Below are 18,675 nucleotides of genomic sequence, written 5' to 3' on the forward strand. Positions count from 1 at the left end.
CCCACTACCACAAAGAACACCTTCAACATTCCTAATTTCATGTAATCCTAACAGGCAGGGACAACTATTGCCACCTTCTCACTGCTGTAGACTAAGATAGCTAAGACAGGTGAAAATAGCTAAGACAGGTAAAAAGTCACGCTCAAGATCCCACCCTTAATAAAGTTTCAAAACCAGGATCAAACCTAGGTCTTCACAACCCGACCTCCTTTTCTTCCCAATATTCCATGCCGCTTCCACAGTCACTCTATTTCTGAGGACTTCCATGTTCTAATTCTATTGCTCCAGATTTAAAGAACATTGCCTTCACCTGTTTTGGGCTTTGACATCCAAGAACCTCGCTGCTCAGCTGTAGCGCGTGGGTCATTTACACACCTAATGAAAGATACGCTGCAGTCTTTGACAATCAGTGCCCACCATCCATCCCCAAAACTTACAAAGAAATGAAGTTAGAAAGCTAGGTCAAAGCAGAAAGTTTCCTGATCTACAAAGGTTGAAACCACCTTGCAGGGAAAATAAATGAAGAATCAGCCAAGTCTCTTCCAGGGGCAATTCCAAAGGAGTCCCCCAGCCCCAAGAACTTCTCCCCCAAAGACTCACCTGATAAAAATATCAGAGCTCCAACCTTTCCAATATCCATCTGTAAATTAGCCCAGAAAGGACACAGCTCAAACAAGCAGTCTGGGCACACCTATCTCTGCCACTAGCAGTTCCGAACCAACCACGACCAGGATAACCTTATACACGAGGGCAAGAAAAGAGGGGTGGGGAGCCTGGTCCAGCCAAACAGTTCAAGTCCGTGGTGCTTCCTATTAGAAGCTACATCGGGTGTCAGCCTCTATCAGAAAGGAACTAAAGGGTGGGGAATGGAGGGGGAGCAAAGAAACAACTTAAGGCTCACTTGCAAGACAGGACCAAAAACAAACAGACCAAACAACTTTTGGAACACGGCCCCGGTTCAGTCCAAGTTCTTAAGGTACTAATAAGTTTTTGCAACACGATTATAGCTCTCACCCTGCCCACAGCGGCAGCTAAGGAACTGAGGAAGTGGACTATCCTCGGGCTGGAGGCCCGAAAGTGCAGGAAGTGGAAGCAGAGGCCATTTGTGGGAAAAGGGAAGGAGCGGCGAAAAGGGAGAGGCTGGGGCGCCGCCCCCATTTCCTCAGCCCCGGGGCCGCTCTCCGAGGCTTTCTCCAGGGGACCTGCGGGACCGAAAGCGGCCGGCAACCCCGCGTCACCCTCCGCCGCCGTCCACAGCCTGCACGCTTAGCGCTGGGCCAGGCGTCCACGGAGGGCCGGGCGGTGCACCCCACCTCCCCAGCCCGCGCTCCACTCCTCCCGGAGCGGGCCTGTTGAGGCGCGGGCACCCTTACCTGGGACCCGTCCCGCGCAGCCTCGGCCGTCCGCTCCGGTCCCGTGGCTCTTAAACCTGCCCCGCCCTCTCCTTCGCCTCCTCCCGGGACCGGACCCCAGCAGTCCCCTGCCGATTTGTCATTGAGCAGCCCTGGTTCGCTTCCCCACCCCGGAGCGCGCCCCCGGCGTCGCCTAGGCAACCCCGCCTCCCGAGAGAGCGCGCTTTCCTTCCGCTCCCGCCCTCCCCCTGGGGGCCACGCCTACTGAGAGCCTATTAGCCAGTCCGAAGTGGGGCTGGGAGACTGGGGCGAAGGCTCTGCCAGTGAGAAGCCGCCGCGGGCGGGAGGGGCGGGCTCTGCACGCCTGCCCCGCCCACCTCCCCTTCCTCCTCCTTCCCGCGGCCGGACTTGCTGCGCGTGACCGCTGCTGCAGTGGAGCAGTAGAGTTGGGCTGGGGACTCTGGGCGTGGGCGGATGGACAGCGCTCCAGTCGTGGATTTGGGTCAGAGCGAGGTCAGACTAGTGGAAAGCAAAAGGGAACAGCAGACCGATATAGAAAAACCAAAATTACGATGCGGCGCGGGCGTGTCTCCGGATCCAGGAGGCTGTCGGACGCCCGCCGGGGGCACCTGAGGCAGCGGGACTTCCGCCTGCCGCCACGACTGGCCTGGCTACATGACATCCCATTAGCAGTAACGGAGTTACTTGACCAGTGCCTAGCAATAGATACTGACCCAGATCACATACGCGGGGGAGAATCCTAACCCCAGGTTCCTTGAGGCAGGAAGTGCAGTAGGCAAGCTCACGGACAGGTTTTTCTCCCACAACCTGCCCCCCCCCCCGCCACCCCGTCATTGTCCTCCAAATCCAGGGAACTTGTCATTTTCTATCCAAATAGGGTTTCACCTTGGGTTGATTTTCCTAACTCCCCGCCCCTCCTTAGAGCTGAATCCTCTCCAACCCCCTTCAGCAGAATTTGTGGCCCCACTGACCCTTACACAAACCACATGGCCTGTCACACTGTATCATAATTGTCTAAAGGCCCGCCTCTATAATCTCTAGGGATGGAAACTCTCTTGTTCAAGTTCATATCCACAGCAGCTAGCTAATTCTCTCCTTGTTAAAAATTACACATTAAGATGCGTGTGTGTTTTAATGAGAGGCTTTGTGCCTTGATTAAATTGCTATGTAAAAGCAATTAGCAGACCTAGGCCCTCCACCAAGAGCTGTACCAAAAAGCACAGACCTTTACCTTAGTTTTCAACAGGAGGCTTAACAAAAGAACGTGTGACTGGGAAAGTATCCTAGTGTTAGACCACCTTAAACTTTCTGTTTTATCTTTCTCATACATATTAAAGACTTATTGTATATGGCAGAAACACTGCTAGGTACTGTAAGGGAGAAAGGGAAGAGGTGTCTTAAAACGGAAGTTCTCCAGTATTTATTAGAGCCTAGAAGAAGAATCAGACGCAAACCTCTTCTTACGGAGTAATGATTTAAGTGCACAGGGTTGGAATCAGGAAGCCGAGGGTCAAAGGAGGACTCTGCCATAGAACTAGCAGTTGTTTTAGGAAGTTACTTAACCTCTGTGGGCCTCAGTATCCCCAGCTGCCAACAGGAACAGTACGTCTACTAGGAACTGGGGAGTGCTACGATCTTGGAGAGTGGCCAAAAATGTTAGCTTAAAGAGCGATTGCCACCAGAGGCCACGAAGTATACTCAACCCAGGGAAAACATTTCCTCCCAAGGCCCATGATATCGGGGAGCGTGGGACACCACCATCGTGCCGCCAAAGATGTTTGCTGCATGGTGGAAAGGAGCTGCTGTCGTGATGCCATTTTATCCAGTGGAAGTTTAAATAAGAGAGCTGCCTGCAGCATCCTGCCCGAGTGAAATGAGTTGTTCAGGGTCATGGACAAATCAGGATTTTCCCATTCCTACACTGACAGCAATCACGGGAGATTTTCTCACCTTTCCTGGGATGTATAACTGCCATTCTTTTGGATTAGTAAAGGGGTGTGATGCAGGATGGACGGTCTCTCAACCCCTAACCACCTGTCTACCTGCCTCAGCCTCAGTAGGAGCATCTGCTCAACTCTTGGGGATGCCAGGCGCTAGCTGAGTATGGTAGGTTCAGAGGACAATGGCAGGAATCTTTTGGAGAGGCTGTCTCCCAGCACAGGAACACGTCCTACCAGAGAAAGAGCATTGGCAGACCCCGGCTGTGGCTGTCTCTAGGATTGCTCCTGTCAGTCCTCAGGATGCTCTTGTCTACTGGGCTCTCAGCTCTTGAGGGAACTCTGCCTCCCAGCAGAACCAACGGCCTGAGAAATAGGAATACAAGATCCCCAGCAGGTCCTGCAAGGTTCCTCTAACCCTTGGCAGCTGTGGAAAGAACATTCTAGACACTCCCTCCTTCAAAAGTATTTACTGAGTATTGTGTGAGTCTTTAGGGCTGTTTAATATTTGCACTTCTGTCTCCTGGGCACTGGATAGGATGGAACTTTCTAGCTCCCTGTGTGGGATGAGGCTGTGTGATTGGCTCCAAACAATGACTTGTGAGTGGAAGGGACACATAAATCATTTGGGGGTTGGGGCTGGGGGGTGGAGAACTTATTTGCCAACGTGAGACCCTCCGTAGCCCTTGTCTCTATGGTATGGCCACTGGGAATGTTTGGGTGGTAGCTGGGACCCCCCAGCGTGCACAGCGCTCCCCCTGCCAACCCATGGTGGACATTTAGCATGACTGAGAAACAATTTCTGTGGTTTGAAGGCACTAAGACTTGCAAGTTGTCTGTTATTGCCGCATAGCCTCGCCTGCTCTGACTGACCTCAGGTGTGCTAAGCTGGGGACGCAGTGCTGAACAGCTCAGAGAAGAGAATAATAAACCAGTAGATGACAAACCAGTAGACAAATAAGAATGGTGTCCTTACAAATTGCTTGGGACTGTGTAGTGAAAAAAGGTCTCTGTTAGGAGGTGACTGTTAAGCTATGCCCTGAGGGGGGAAAGGGACTCCATCTTGAAAAAGGCTGAGGGAGAGGAGAAGGAGAGGGGAGTATCTCGGGCAGAGGAAGAAGCATGTGCAAACTCCTACAGCAGAAGAAGGCTTGGTCCTCTTAAGAAGAGCCGAGAGACCCTGGTGGAATGCAGTAAGGGATGAGGCCACACAAGGACAAAGAGGAAGGTGGGAGCCAGCCGGGGTGGGGGATTCTAGGTGATGATTAGGAGATTGGAATTTACTCCAGGTGTGATGGGGAGTGACTGAGGAGGTTCAAGCCAGGAGGGTGACGTGTTTGATCCAGGTTTTGAAACAACGGCTCTGGCTATTGTGTGACAAATGGGCTTCAAGGGGCAGATGTGGGAATGGAGGTCAGGAGGCTGCTGCAGGAGTCCAAGCCAAAGTGGGGTCCACAGGAGCAGAGGCTAGAAGGGTAATCTGCCTTCCAATAACAGGAGATGTGGGGAGACTGCAGGAGGGGGTGAGCAAGAGAGCTGATGACTAAAACCAGGGTTTTCTCCTGCCAAACTCTCAAAGGAAGCAGGGGCAAGTTGCAAGCCAGACACACACACACACACACACACACACACACACACCCCGTGCTTTGTCCCCAGGAAGATAGGGCTCAAAAGCCATGCAGGAACAAGGAAGTGTGTGGAGCAGAGAGCTGACCAATTTCCTGGGACATGGACTCGAATCAGAGACGTGTTCCTGGGAGGCTGCAGTGTTACCTAAACTGATGGTACTGCAAGACAGAGTCTGACAAGCTCCCACATCCCCGTGGGCATTTGGTGCTTGGGGTCCACCTGGACTGGAAAAGAAAGGGTGCTACCCATCTATAGATGGAAAAACAAACCCATTATTGCCTACTCAGTGTTAATGAATCTAGTGTAAATAGCAAAACTAGGGGCATCCGGGTGGCTCAGTCAGTTAAGTGTCTCACTCTTGATTTCAGCTCAGGTCATGATCTCAGGGTCATGGGATTGAGCCCCACGTCAGGCTTGGCACTCAATGGGGAGCATTCTTGAGATTCTCTCTCTCCCTCTGCCCCTACCCCCAGTCACGTCCCTGCTTTCTCTTTCTCTCTCTCAAATAAATAAATAAATCTTTTTAAAAAATAATAACACTAGATAGAGTTCACCTTCAGCACTTGGGTCATCTTTCTTTTTTTTTTTTTTTTTAAGATTTTATTTATTCATTTGTCAGAGAGAGAGAAAAAGAGCACAAACAGGAGGAGCAGCAGGCAGAGGGAAAAGTAGGCCCCCCACTAACCAAGGTGCCCAATGTGGGACTCGACCCCAGGACCCCAGGAACACAACCTGAGCCAAAGGCAGATACTCAACTGACTGAGCCACCCAGGCGTCCCTTGGGTCATCTTTCTATTCCAGGTTTTCACCCTTCTGTGCCCATGTGTTCTCTCCCCACTCCCTGCGATCTCATCCTATTCTCAGGAGTGGGTCTCATAACCTCATTCACACTCAGGACTAAATAACTAATGACAGTTCAGTAGGTGCCTACTTCTTCCTAGACTTTTGGATCATGTAGTTGGTAAAAACCTAAGGCCAGGGGAAGTCTTCAGGGGAGGACTGGAGATCTTTAATTCACAACCACTAGAACGGCATGGTTTACCACTCCTCAGGAAAAGGGTCAGACCCCCAAGTCCTCACCCAAGGCGCCAGGTAAGGGTAACACAGATTGGACTCCTCTCCAAAGCCTGGGTACCCTCCCCAAGCCTTCCTTTTTTGTAGCTGTTCGCTGGCAGCTACCAAGTCCCTGGTGTTTACTTATTCCCAAACATGCTCAAACCCTTGACTTTGCTGCTCACTCTAGGTATCCTCACTATAAAAGACTTACTAGGGGTTTAAAAACCACTTTTTGCTACACGTCTTACTGAGATCCTCTTTTCCTCATGATCATCCATCTCTGTGGTCACTGTAGCCCCAGCCAGCTCTAGGAGCTAACCAGATGTTCCTGTGAATGGCTCTTCTGGAAAGGCAGAGGCCCAATAATTAGCTAGAGGATGAGCTTTCGTCTTCTAAAAGAAATTCATCTACTTGGGAAACACGTTTAAAAAAAATGACTCATTTCTATTCTAAATTATTGAATTAACTAGATTTATCTTTCTGCCACCATCACTCACAAAAAAAGATCTCCTAGAAATGAAGTCAAATCTGTCTTGTCATTAAATACTAAGTCTTCCTCATTATCGCTAATCCCCACTACTTGTCAGCGCATGTTCTCCCCTCCCTTTCATCTCCGTGGAGATGCACTGTGATCAACCAATCAACAGCCACAGTTCTGGTAGTGCCCTCCTGGGACCGAGATCAAAGTCCGCACAGGGGTAAGGGTGTGCACAAAGCCCCCTTGCACAATCTGAGCAGGTGACAACCCCGGTCTTGGCACTTAGGGCCATAAATTGTAGGAAGCAATTTACCTTCCAGATAGCTGTGCAGACCAGACCTGGAAGTTGTAAGGGAAGGGCCGGTCGGCCAGAGGTCGGAATTCTGCTCTCTGCCCCTCTGGTCCCACTCCTGCCTGTCCTCGCCTCCCACAGGGAGGCGGAGAGGCCCAGAGCTCGGAAGGGACATGTTTGGGGCAGGGGAGGCTGTGGAGAGCCTCTCAGCTGAGACCAAGGTCCACCCTCCCTCTGAGCATCTCAGGCTGGCATGGTGCCAGGTCCTGTGCCCAGCCCTTTATAACGTCATCACGGCATCATTTATGGCTACATAGTCTGAGAGGGAGCTGTGAGTTCCTTTCTACAGATAGGGCAGTGAGGTTGATAGGCAGATGGGGCCTCAAACCAGGTGAGCCTGACAACAAAATCCATACTCTTTACACAGTCTCTACTACTCCCCACCGATAGTTGCAAGCTGCATGACATTAGACAAGATACCTCCCCTCTCTGACCTCAGTCTTCTCTGATGGTCAGTTTCAAGTCTGCACTGAGCACCTGCAATGGGCAGGAGCTGGGCCAGGCACCAGAGGTCTGGGACCTCTAGGATATGTAAGTCCTCCTGAGTGAGCACCTGGATAAGGTAGAGGCCACACCTTGACAGAACCAGCTTAGCTCCTGACTGTTGAGGTTCCACGGGTCTCCTGGCTTCCTCCGCATTCCTACCCCCTTTTCCTCACAGTCTGAAGTCACCTCCAGGTAATTCCCCAGAGGAGTGCCTGGAATGTAAAGGGCAAGGCTAAAAATCACCTGATGCTTAAACATACGAGATCAGGACCTACACTTAACCAAGAATTATAGCTGATGGCTATTGTCAGCCACTCACATTTTAAAAAATTTTTAATGCCTCCTAGCAGCTGAGGTGTTATACATCAAAATGCCTGCTACAGTGGCCCATAGCAAGCCTCAACACATATTTGTTGTGAATGGATGGGTGGGTGGGTGGGTGAGTGGGTGGATGGATGGATGGATGAATGGATCTATGTTTAAATGGATTGATGGGTGAGTTGATAGATGGATGGATGGATGGATGGATGGATGGCTGAGGGAACAGCTGGAGAAAGATTGATTGGGAGGCTCAAAGACAAGAGCATGCTTTTCATGACCTGGGGGTGCCCTGGTAAGGCAGGCATGGGATGGTAGATATAGGAGAGGGAACTTGGGAGCTAGAGGGCTACCTGAGGATCTGGGCAATATAGGTAGGCGATGGGAAAGGCACACACAGAGAACAGCATGCCCAATCTGGAACACAGACCCCAACATGTTGACAGGGCCAGTCTCCCACAGCCGGCTCTGCTTGGCACACAGAGCAGTGTCGGCAGCACCGCAGGTGTTTCTCACACCTGCCAGTTAGGGCCCCCCTGCTGTCCGCCTGGTCACTCACACTGGGTGGAGGCCCAGCTGAGGCTGCCTCACACGTCTCAGCAGAGCTGTGACAGGCTGCGTTTGGACTCAAGGACCAATATCTGTGGTCCTGATCTGGGACACCTCCTGACCCCTGACCTGGGACACCCAGCGTGTCCACCTGGCTGCCACAAGGCATTGTCACATCAAGTATAGATGCAATAAGGAGGACAGACAGACTTACACTACAAATCATTCATTGTTGGCCTGAAATGCAAATTTAACTGGGCATACTGTATTTTTATTTAGAAACTCTGACAACCCTCCCCACGCCCAGGGATCTCTGGGTGGGCAAATCTCAGTGCTCCCCACCCACCAGCATTGTCAAAGCCCAGCTGCAGTGCTTGCTGAGAGGGGAGGAAGGAGAGAAGGATTCCCCCGACAGGGCACATGATAACATCTCCCCAGTGAGGACAGCTGGGGGACTCGAATGAAAGGGTGTGTGGCAGTGCTAAGCCTCAGGGAGGAGGATGGGGAGAGGGCTGCCCCTCTGAGACCACCTCCTTCCCCATCATTTCCTCCACCCTTTCTCCTAAGGAAGCCCCATCCCCAACCTGCGCTCCCGTTCATCCCCGCCCCCAGTGTAGAAAGACTCAGTTTCTCTTAGGTGTGGGGGTGACCATGGCAGATCAGCCAGGACCTCCCGTTTTATCCAATCTTCCCCATCCTTCACAAAGCCTCTTCAGTGTCTTGGGCCTCTCTGATCTCTCCGTACATTTCCACAACTAATCACACCACTCCTTCCATTCTGCTGTCTGATGAGTGTGACGGGCCCCAACCGAAATTCTCAGCCCCCGGCCCCTAGTGCTACAGTATGACATAGCTATTGCCTCGAACAGAAAGCTGCTTTATATCCTGGCCTGCTACCCACCCACCAACCCCCCCCCCCCCGGCTGGGGGCCTTCAGGCAAGACTTGTCACACCTCTAAGCTCAGTTTCCTTGTCTGCAAGGAGAGAGCTGTCCCATGGAGGTTGGTGGGGGATTCAAGAATACGACGCACAGCTCTTGGTGCCGGTCTGGCCTGTAGGAGCCCCTGGGGTTCCTGTATCTCCCTTTGCTTTGAGTTGGCTTATTATCATCACCTTTAATTGCGGTAAAATACGCAGAATGTCAAGTTCGCCATCCCGACCGTGTTTAAGCATACAGTTCAGTGGCATGAAGCTCGTTCACGTTGCTGCACAACCACCAGCCATCCCCGGAGCTCTCTTCATCCTATAAAACCGAAACCTGCTCTCATTAAACACTGGCCCCCCTTCCCCTCCCCCGGCCACTGGCAACCGCCGTTCCCCTTTCTGCTTCCATAACTTTGACCACTCTAAGTACCTCCTCTAAGTGCAAGCGCACAGTATTTTCATTGTTGTGGCAACTGGCTCATTTCACGTAGCATGATGTCCTCAAGGTTCAACCATGTCGTAGCAGGTGTCAGAATTTCCTTCCTTTTTTTAAGGATGAATAATACGCCATTGTGTGCCTACACCACGTTTTGCCTCTCCATTCATCCGTTGGTGGACGCTTGGGCTGCTTCCAACTTCTGGCTCTGGGAATAACGCTGCTGTGAACACAAGGGTGTGAATGTCTCCTGGAGCCCCTGCTTCCCATGCCGGTGGGCACCTACCAGAAGTGGAGCTGCTGGATCTTACGGTAGTCCTACTTTTAATTTTTTGAGGAGTCGCCATACCGTTTTACCTTCCCATCCATTGGGCACAGAGTTTCCATTTCTCCGTATCCTCCCTAACACTTGCTTTCCGTTCTCTGATAGTAACTCCCACCACCCATGGGGGTGAAGTGGCCATTTCCTCTGTCTGGGGACTTGGTTCTCAGCAGGCACTCCACAGATGTTCGTCCTGTGAACTGGATTCTGTCCTAAGCTTTCTCTGTAAAAAGCTTTCTCTGCCTCCCTGGGAGGCAAACAGGGACTGTTTCTCAGCCTGTGGGGGACCTCAGGCCCTAGCTAGAGCCACCACCTCAGTCTGCTTTCTGAGGCAGGCACTGAGGGGGGGTGGAGGTAGGGCAAGCGCCTGGCAGGGTCCTCAGCACGGGGCAAGCACAGCATTGTGGCTCTGTGTGCTGGTGCAGCCCAGAGACAACGTGCCTGGTCAGCTCTGACACAGCCAAGGACAAACACAGCCCCGTGACTGAAGCCATCTGTGTCCTCTGGCTGTTGATTTCTTTCCAGCTTTTGGTACTGAGTTTGCTCCTCTTCCCAGATCCCAGCAGAGAGGCCTTCTCTCCTCCGCTGGAGCCCCCGGTTCTCACTGCTCTACCCAAAGGCAGAATGGGTGGTACCCTGAAACCCCACCAGGAGGACCCCATCTCCATGGGGGAAGACGACCTCTCACAGACTCAGCAGCACACACAGGAGAAGGCACCCCCGAGGATGCTGGGATGTGAAAACAGTGAACTCCGATGAGAAATGGTAAGCTCAGATCTCTGGAATGATCTAGAACAAGACTGAGGATGGCAGAACTGTGGATAGCCTGCTGTCCCTCTCTTCAAGGCAGAGCCTTTAACGTGGCTTTGGAGCCAGAGACCTGGCTGGGTTCAAATCACAGCTCCGTCAGCACATGCTGTGTGACCTCACACAGGCTCCTAACCTCTCTGAGTATTGCTAGGCACATGAGGACGTAACACCCGAATCCCAGGGTTGCCCTATGGCTTTTCAGAGCAATCTGGGTCCTCCTAACTGCCCCCCAGGGGGATCACAGCCACTGGACTGCCACTAATGAATGCAGACCCTCTGCTCTGTCCACCCCCAACTGCTATGATCCCATACCCATTGAGACCATCGATCAGAGCAACACATGAAATTCAAGGACAACAGCCTTTCTTTTTCTGACATGATCTGGCTTGTTCTTAAGGGAAAAAACAGCCCTTCTGCGGCTCCAGCTCCACACCGCCCTTTGTGTTTGGGCTTCTAGGGAAACGGAATTCTGCCGGTGGTTTCCTTCCAGGACCCCCTCCCTCCAGAAATTCCCCAACGGCTGCCAAGCCCACTGATAAGAAAAGTGAGCAATTTTCAGACAGAGGCCAGCACATTTCAGATGTGGAACGGAGGCAACGCCTCTCCAGCACCCCCACCCCACCCCACCCCACCCCAACTCCCCATGTACACAGTCACAGGTCACCTGGCCACACTCGCCACAGCACAAGACCTCCTGGAATGCACCAAAGACATGACAGGTCAACCCCGAGGAGGGCTGAGATGATCATCTCCTCCATGGTTGGTCGCTCCTGCCCCTGTCCCCAAATCCTGGACATTCAGGCTATGGTGGAGGTGCGGAGTGTACTGGACCCCCCACAACACACCCGGGACTTGGAAGGACAGAGATTCAGGCATTCGATAAGCATCCATTTAGCCATTATTTATGGACCACAAACCAGGTGCCGGACACTGTCCTGGGTATTAGGGCACATGAGTGAGCCAAACAGACCCTTTAGGCCCAAGGATGGAAGCCTCCCCGCCCCACCCCCATGTCACTGGTGTTCAAAACTTCTGCACACTCTGCCTACTGGAAACCTCCTCCACTGAGGGAGCAGAGAAGACAGTGGGAACCCCAACCAAAGAGCAAAGTCCAAGAACGAGAAACCGCCCAGCCAAAGACAAACAAGGCCTTCAGTGCACAAAGCGATTACAACCATGAATGCAAGGAAGTCGGAATGCACAGGAAATGAAAGCTGGCCATCCTAAGGAAGGACCCATCCATCTTCCTTACCCAGGTCAAGCTCAAGACAACCCCGAAAAGCACATCCAAATTATCCACTTTTTACGCCAGGAAGGGGGACATGAGGCTACAGGGCCAGGCCCAGGGTCTCTGACGACACCTGAGTCAGGGCTGCCCGCTTGCGGCCTCCCCTGGGGTCCGCAGCCTCCCTCCACCTTTTACCCTCTGGGTCTGCCTCTCCCAGACTCACTCCCTGCACAGTCAGGATGGGCGTGGTCCCTCAGCGCCTTTAGCGAGACTTCCGGGCCTCTGCCTCCTATGAAGTCCAGGCTCTCTGCCACAAAGGCCACAAAGCCTCCTTCCTCCCTTCTCTTCTCCCACCCCTACCCCCTTCAACCCCCACCCCCCACCCCCCAACCGCAATCATTCACACCCTCCCTCTTCGGTCCCAGGGCCTTCCCTCACTCCCTCTTCCCTGCCGCTCTCCAGCAGCTCTGCTCCTCCTCCAAACTCAACTCCCCTCCCACTCCACCCCTCCCTGGAGAAGTAAGGTGCCCCTCTTCCGGCCTTCTGTGCCCTGACCCCTGAAAGGCTGCGGTCCACAGTCTTCTGTCTGTCCTGGTACCTGGCACAGAGCAGGAAAAGATGGAAGCATTTATTGAGTACCTACGGTATGCAGGCTATGTCTACAAAGGCCATCTCAAAGAACATTCTCAACAAATCCATGGCGTGGTACCATTCCAGTTTATGGAGAAGGACACCAAGACCTCAGAAGAAGAGAGGGTTTCAGAGCAAAGAGTCATCACAGTAGAGAGAAAAGCAGGCAGCTGGCTATGTCCAGAGGGAGGTAGAGCTTGAATTGGGCTAAAAAAAAAAAAAAAAAAAAAAAAAAAAAGAGGATTCTGGCAAACCCAAAGGAGGGAGGGAGAGAAGAGGGATGCTTTCAAGGCAGGGGCCAAGAGAGAAACAAAGGCCCTGAGGTGGGGAAGCCTGAGAAGTGACTTGGCAAGGCAACATGGGGCTGTTCCACTACATCGGGGATAGAGTTAGAGAAATCAGGAGCAGGAAGCCGGGAACGACAGGAAGAGCACCCGCTTGTCATGGAAACAGGGGACCTTCTGAGTAAGGGCCGGCAGTGCTTTCAAGACAGGGAATCCTGGTTGACTCCCCCCCAGGTAAAAAGTCCTTCCTGAGAGGTTCAGAGACTCTCAAATCTCAGCCTGCAGAAATGACTCTGTAGGCAAACCCGCTGTCCCAGTCCCCACCTTCCATGCCTCATTTCTCCCCCTCCCAGGGACCCTCCCCTGCAGGGCGGTCCTTACCTCCACTTCCCCTCAGCCCTGGCTCAGGTTACTGCGTGACTGAGGTCAGTCTTCCTTAGGAAGTGAGTTGCGTGTTGTACTCGTGTGTGGGTACACCTGTGAACACGCGCTCCTGCTCCAACAAACTGAAGGTGGGGCCTGTCTGCCTCCTTCCCTGAGACCCACCCAACCTCTGCACTCTGTTCGGGTTCCCAGTCAGCTGGGCTTCCCCAGCGGCTGCAGCAAAAGCACCCAGAACGCCAGCAGCTGGCACGGGGGAGTGCATGCGCCTGCTGGATCTGGAGAACAGCATGGGAGTCATCAAGGAAACCGGGACCATGAACCTAGGGACGGATGAGGGCACCTGACTCAGGCAGGCTGCCAACTCCACTTAAAGGAAAAACTCCTAACAGAAGGAGGAAGGTCCCAGATGGTTACACTCTGGGGGAACCCCTAGCTCATGCTCCCTGCACTTGTTCCAGAATGATCAGAGTGGCAATAGGGTTGGTGCTCTAACCTCCCAAATCAGCCCCAGGGATCCTGTGTACATCAGACCCTTCGTCTGTAAGGTGGCCAGGCAGAAAGCCCCCTGCTGCCTCTGCCCCTCAAGGCTCTTCCAGGTGCTTGGCTCTGACCCTGACCGACACCTCAGCCCTTGAATGGACCATGTAATAAGTCATCCTTGGAACTGCCTGTTGGCTCAGTGGGGGCTGTTGCTTGATGTGCAAGGAAAGTGGGTCTGGTGATGAAGACAGAGCTGCCTGAAGAGCCCCTAGCCCTGGAGATGCCTTCACTGCACTCAGGAGGGAGGACATGGTTAAGTGGGGCAAGAAGCATCGGAGGGGATCCCGGTCCTGCTTAGCAGTGGCCAGCCCTGAACGGTAGTCATGGCACACAATCTGGCTGGCCCTTCTGTCTTCAGCGATTGAAGATTTGGCCAAACCACTGGTCAGACAGATTTTCCCCCAAGCCCCGCATTAATTGGGTTTTGGATTCTACAACCCACGCTGCTGAGCTGGAGCTTCTGGGTGTCAAGGTGGGGGCCATGACTCAAAGCCAAAACTGGCGGACACCTGGGCTCTGCTTGCCCGTACAGCGAGCCCGGGGAAAGCAGCTTTGGGGGCTGGCTCTGAGGTGCCCCGGCTGGTGGGCTTCCAAGTTCCTTGGCACAGGCCAGCTACCCTGGTGACTGTGTTCTGGGTTGTATGTACTGGGTTGTCTCCCTGGGGGCAGCTGCACCTGGGTGGGGAGAGCTGGAAGCTGCCTGCTTCGCAGCCTCTGCACTCCTCCCAGGATGATCCAGCTCAGCCTGGCCTCGTGGGCAACCTGTCCTTTTCGGCTCCAGCCTGGCAGAACCCAGCCAAGGATGGCAAAGCCGCCTGCTACCCCTTCTCCCTCCCTCCCTCTTTAATGTTCCTTGGGAAGAAGGAGGTGACCAGAGATCTTTGTTATTCCTACATCATGCTTGGAACATAGTAGGTGTTCAATAAATACTACTCTCTCCTCCATGGGGGGATGAGAGGCCACACACCAATGGTTCAGAGCTGAGCTCTGGAGTCAGACCGAGGGTGCACTCCAGCCCGCGCTTTCTAGAGATCTGAGCTTGAACAAGTCACCACTCACCATGAGCATGGATTGCAAGGGTGCCAGGCCCAGGGTTTGTGCCATATACACATTTGATATTGTTTATCTTTTTTTAAAGATTGTATTAATTTATTTGAGAGAGAGAGCACACATACACAAGCAGGGGGAAGCGGGAGCAGAGGAAGAAACACTCTCCAATGAGCAGGGAGCCGGATGCAGGGCTCCATCCCAGATTCCCGGGATCGTGACCTGAGCTGAAGGCAGATGCTCAACCGACTGAGCCACCCAGGAGCCCCTGATAATATTTATCTTAGAAGAAGAATCCAGCTGTGTCCAAACGAGAGCCTGAAATGAAACAAAAGCTCGAATCCAGTCATACAGGGTAACGGCTGCGTCCCTACCCTGAGCAATGCCTCTTCCTCGCATATCCCATCTAGAGGTGGGCTCCAGGCTCTGAGAAGTCATAGACAATCTGTGTGTTAGCCCCACCACCACCCCACTTGTGGACCATGCAGGAAACACCTCTGTCCCACGGTGGGGGCTGGCTTTCAGCATAAACCAAGTAGAAAGTAACTTTTCCCACGGAAGAGGAGGCAATACAACCAGACTCGCTTCTCCAAAGCTATACACAAACTGCTGATCTTGACAGAGGTTAGAAGACAGCTTCTGGAAGAGCTCCTTCTCATCCAAGAGATGGAAGGATCCAGTTGGTAAGGAAGCCTTGCAGCTGGTAGACAGCATTCTCCGGAATCCTTCAAAGGAATCACTGGATAAAGATTGAAGACGGCAAAACTACTATAAAAATAACCACCTTTCTAAACAGGAGAGCAGCTGACAGTCATGGGGCTGGGCCTTGCCGAGCCTGCACTCGGCCAATCCCGCAGCAGCCCCCCAGGGTGGGCTCGATCCACACCCCCCTTTGCAGGAAGGGAAAAGATGGGTGCCATGACTAAGCTGTTTGCCCAAGATCTTGTAGCAAGGAAGCAGAGTTGGGATCCAGACCAGGCCTGCCTTGCCTAAAACCCAGGCTTTAAATCACAACTGTAGGGGTGCCTGGGTGGCTCAGGGAGTTAAGCGTCTACCTTCAGGTCAGGTCACAATCCCAGGGTCCTGGGATGGAGTCCCACACTGTGCTCAGTGAGGAGCCTGCTTCTCCCTCTCCTCCTTGATCTTGCTCTCTCTTGCTATCCCTGTCTCTCAAATAAAGAAATAAAATCTTAAAAAAAAAAAAAAAAGAAAGAAAGAAAGAAACCACAACTCTACGCCAGAGTTAGAGGTGGGAATCTACACACAAGGGCTCGAGGCCAGCGGACAGAAAGCAGGACAGGAAAACTGGGGCCACACAGCCCTGTACCCAGGCGCTGGAAGAACGGCCCAGAACTATGCCCTTTTGCCAGTTCTGCTGGGCTGTTTGTGTCTAGGGAGAAGGAAATGAAGCCAGAGGCCACCACTCGCCATGTGTGTTTTGAAGCCAGACTTGATGGGACCCATCCGGTCCAATGTCCCTGTCCTCTCCCTTTCAGTCCCCATGTTCAGGTGGGGGGATGAAGGAAAGAAACGAACTGATGATTATGTCCACATTTCCACGCTGACAGAATGGACAAGACAGTGGTGACTAGAGCCCCTTGCTCCCAGGAAGTACACAGGGTTTGCTGGTTAGATTCATGCTCTCTGCGACAGAAACGGGGATTTCAATGCTCTGACCAAGGCCGCAAGGAAGGGAGAAAAACCAACTGCTTGGGAGTGTGTCACCTCTTCACCTCCTCACCTCCCAGTGAGGCACTGGCCTCACCCATCTTGCTGCTCTGGGTGGCTGTGACCTGTGATGGGCCAAGCAGGGCCTCACCGAGACCCCAGGCTCTGGGGGTGAGACGAAGTCCCTTCCTGGCACGTCTGCGAAATCCTGGGCACTGACTAAATTATTACCTCAGAAAATGGGTTCTTACTCACTCACCCCTCTGTTCATCCAATATCAACACACACATTTCTTCGTGGTTAGAAATAAATCTTGAAAAACAACTTGGAACCAGCTGTTTGTTCCGGCACCGCTGCAGAGACCAGCTGGTGGGGTGCAGGGGCCTGGGTTCACATCTTGACTTGTGTGCTGGGTCTCCACTGGCCTGAGCCTCCTTCCTATAATGTGGGCAGCCAGCACACCCATACACCTTGCCACATTTAGAAGCCGTTGTCATCATTATTCTACGCAACAGTGAAAATAGTTCTTGCCTTCTCCTTTTGAAGCCCCTTTTTGCCAGAAAGGGGAAATTAGACCCTTCCTTTACCTCAAAATGTGTTCTTGGTTTTTTTGGCAATTAAAAAAAAATCCTAGATGTTCTTTGTACCTCTCTGCTCCCCACATGCCCCAAACCACCCCCCCCCATATAATTTATGACATTCCCTTTTGCTGGTACATCTGCCATTATGGTACTAATAGTCATTAACCATTTTTGCTGAGTTTTTTTAAATTACTTCCTTAGAAACTGTAAAGTAAAACCTCTTTCTTTAACCACCCCCACCCCAGCCCCCTGTGCTCTGTAAAAGCACTTCAACGAATCACCTGTCTGCCTGGGGGGAAATCTGGTAAGGCTGGATCTGCAATAGGAATTCATCACATGAACAGTATCTCACCACTGCAAAGGCTCCATGGATAAAGCTGGAAAGTTTACAGCCACTTCGGGCAATTTGGAAAGATCCTCAGCCATGGTAAACATGTTTATGTTCTTACAGGAGAAAAATCGAAGACCAGCAGGAACTGCACAAAATTTCATTTTCTTTCTTGGGGAGGGAGCTGTTGCTCCATGAGAAGAAAAGGATGTTCAGTCTAGGTTGTTCTGTTTTGTTTTTTAAAGATTTTATTTGAGAGAGAGCACAAGCAGGGGGAGCAGCAGGCAGAGGGAGAAGCAGTCTCCCTGCTAAGCAGGGTATTTGATCCCGGGGGGGGGGATCATGAGATCATGACCTGAGCCAAAGGCAGGCACTTAAACCGACTGAGCCACCCAGGCACCCGCTTGGCCTAGGTTTTAACCTGTGATGTATTTCCAGCCTCGGAGATGTATTTCCACGATGTATTCAGCTGACTGGTGGTGAGAAGCATCCCAGGTCTCCGAGATGAACTTATCTCCTCCCCTCGCTGACAATGTCTGGAGCAAGGTACCGGATGGGGCTCAAGATTTATTTCTACACTGGTCCTGAATTATGGTTTTGTGGCTTGAGCAACACCAGCGAACCTCCCCATGTCTGATGAAAGCAGATGAGCTCTGGCCCAGATACTGACATGAGACCCCCCAGGCGGCATATGGTGTTTGATGGGGTTGGAAACACAGACTCTTAAGTGTTGGAAAAGGCTTTTCAGGGAGCACCTGGCTGATAGTTCTGAGACCTGGTTGCACACTGGGATCTTGGGAGAGCTTTAAAGAAATTTGGATGCTGGGGCCCACCCTCCAGCCATCTGATTTGGTGAGTCTGGGTGGAGGCCCCGGGGATCTGCATTTGGAGACCCTGGACCCACCTGACCCCCATAATCTATAGAGCAGAACTGAGCTCAGGGAGAAGTGAATCAGGTGCCAAGGTTATTTATTTTAGTTATATAAGTTCACCTTTATTTTTTATTTATTAAAAAAAAATTAAGTAATCTGTACAGCCAGCTTGGGGCTTGAACTCATGACCCCAAGATCAAGAGTCACACACTCCTCTGACTGAGCCAGCCAGGACCCCAGTTCACCTTCAGTTACAAGCCACCTGACTCTACCTGGGATCTCTGAGAGTGGCCCCACCCCCTGCCAGGCATTCTGCTCTCCAGCAGCAGCATGAGGGTTAGAAGAAGGGCAGAGGGCAGGGGATGGTGCTCAGATGTTATTTCCTTTTTTTTTTTGAAAGATTTATTTATCTATTTATTTATTTAACAGACAGAGATCACAAG

The 18,675-nt window shown here is 52.2% G+C and overlaps 1 protein-coding gene across 1 annotated transcript in view; it reads right to left on the minus strand.

Moving 5' to 3' along the window:
- The window catches only part of RALB (RAS like proto-oncogene B), a 43,807-nt gene extending 42,242 nt beyond the window's left edge, over nucleotides 1-1,565 (minus strand). The window contains exon 1 of the mRNA XM_004759776.3: nucleotides 1,374-1,565. The gene's annotated coding sequence lies outside the window, so the exon portion shown is untranslated. The remainder of the gene's footprint in view (nucleotides 1-1,373) is intronic.
- Between the last annotated feature and the right edge of the window lie 17,110 nt (nucleotides 1,566-18,675).

Source organism: Mustela putorius, unplaced genomic scaffold (genome assembly GCF_011764305.1).
Source record: "Mustela putorius furo isolate JIRA1106 unplaced genomic scaffold, ASM1176430v1.1 tig00003867_pilon_pilon_pilon, whole genome shotgun sequence".
NCBI classification, from domain to species: domain Eukaryota; kingdom Metazoa; phylum Chordata; class Mammalia; order Carnivora; family Mustelidae; genus Mustela; species Mustela putorius.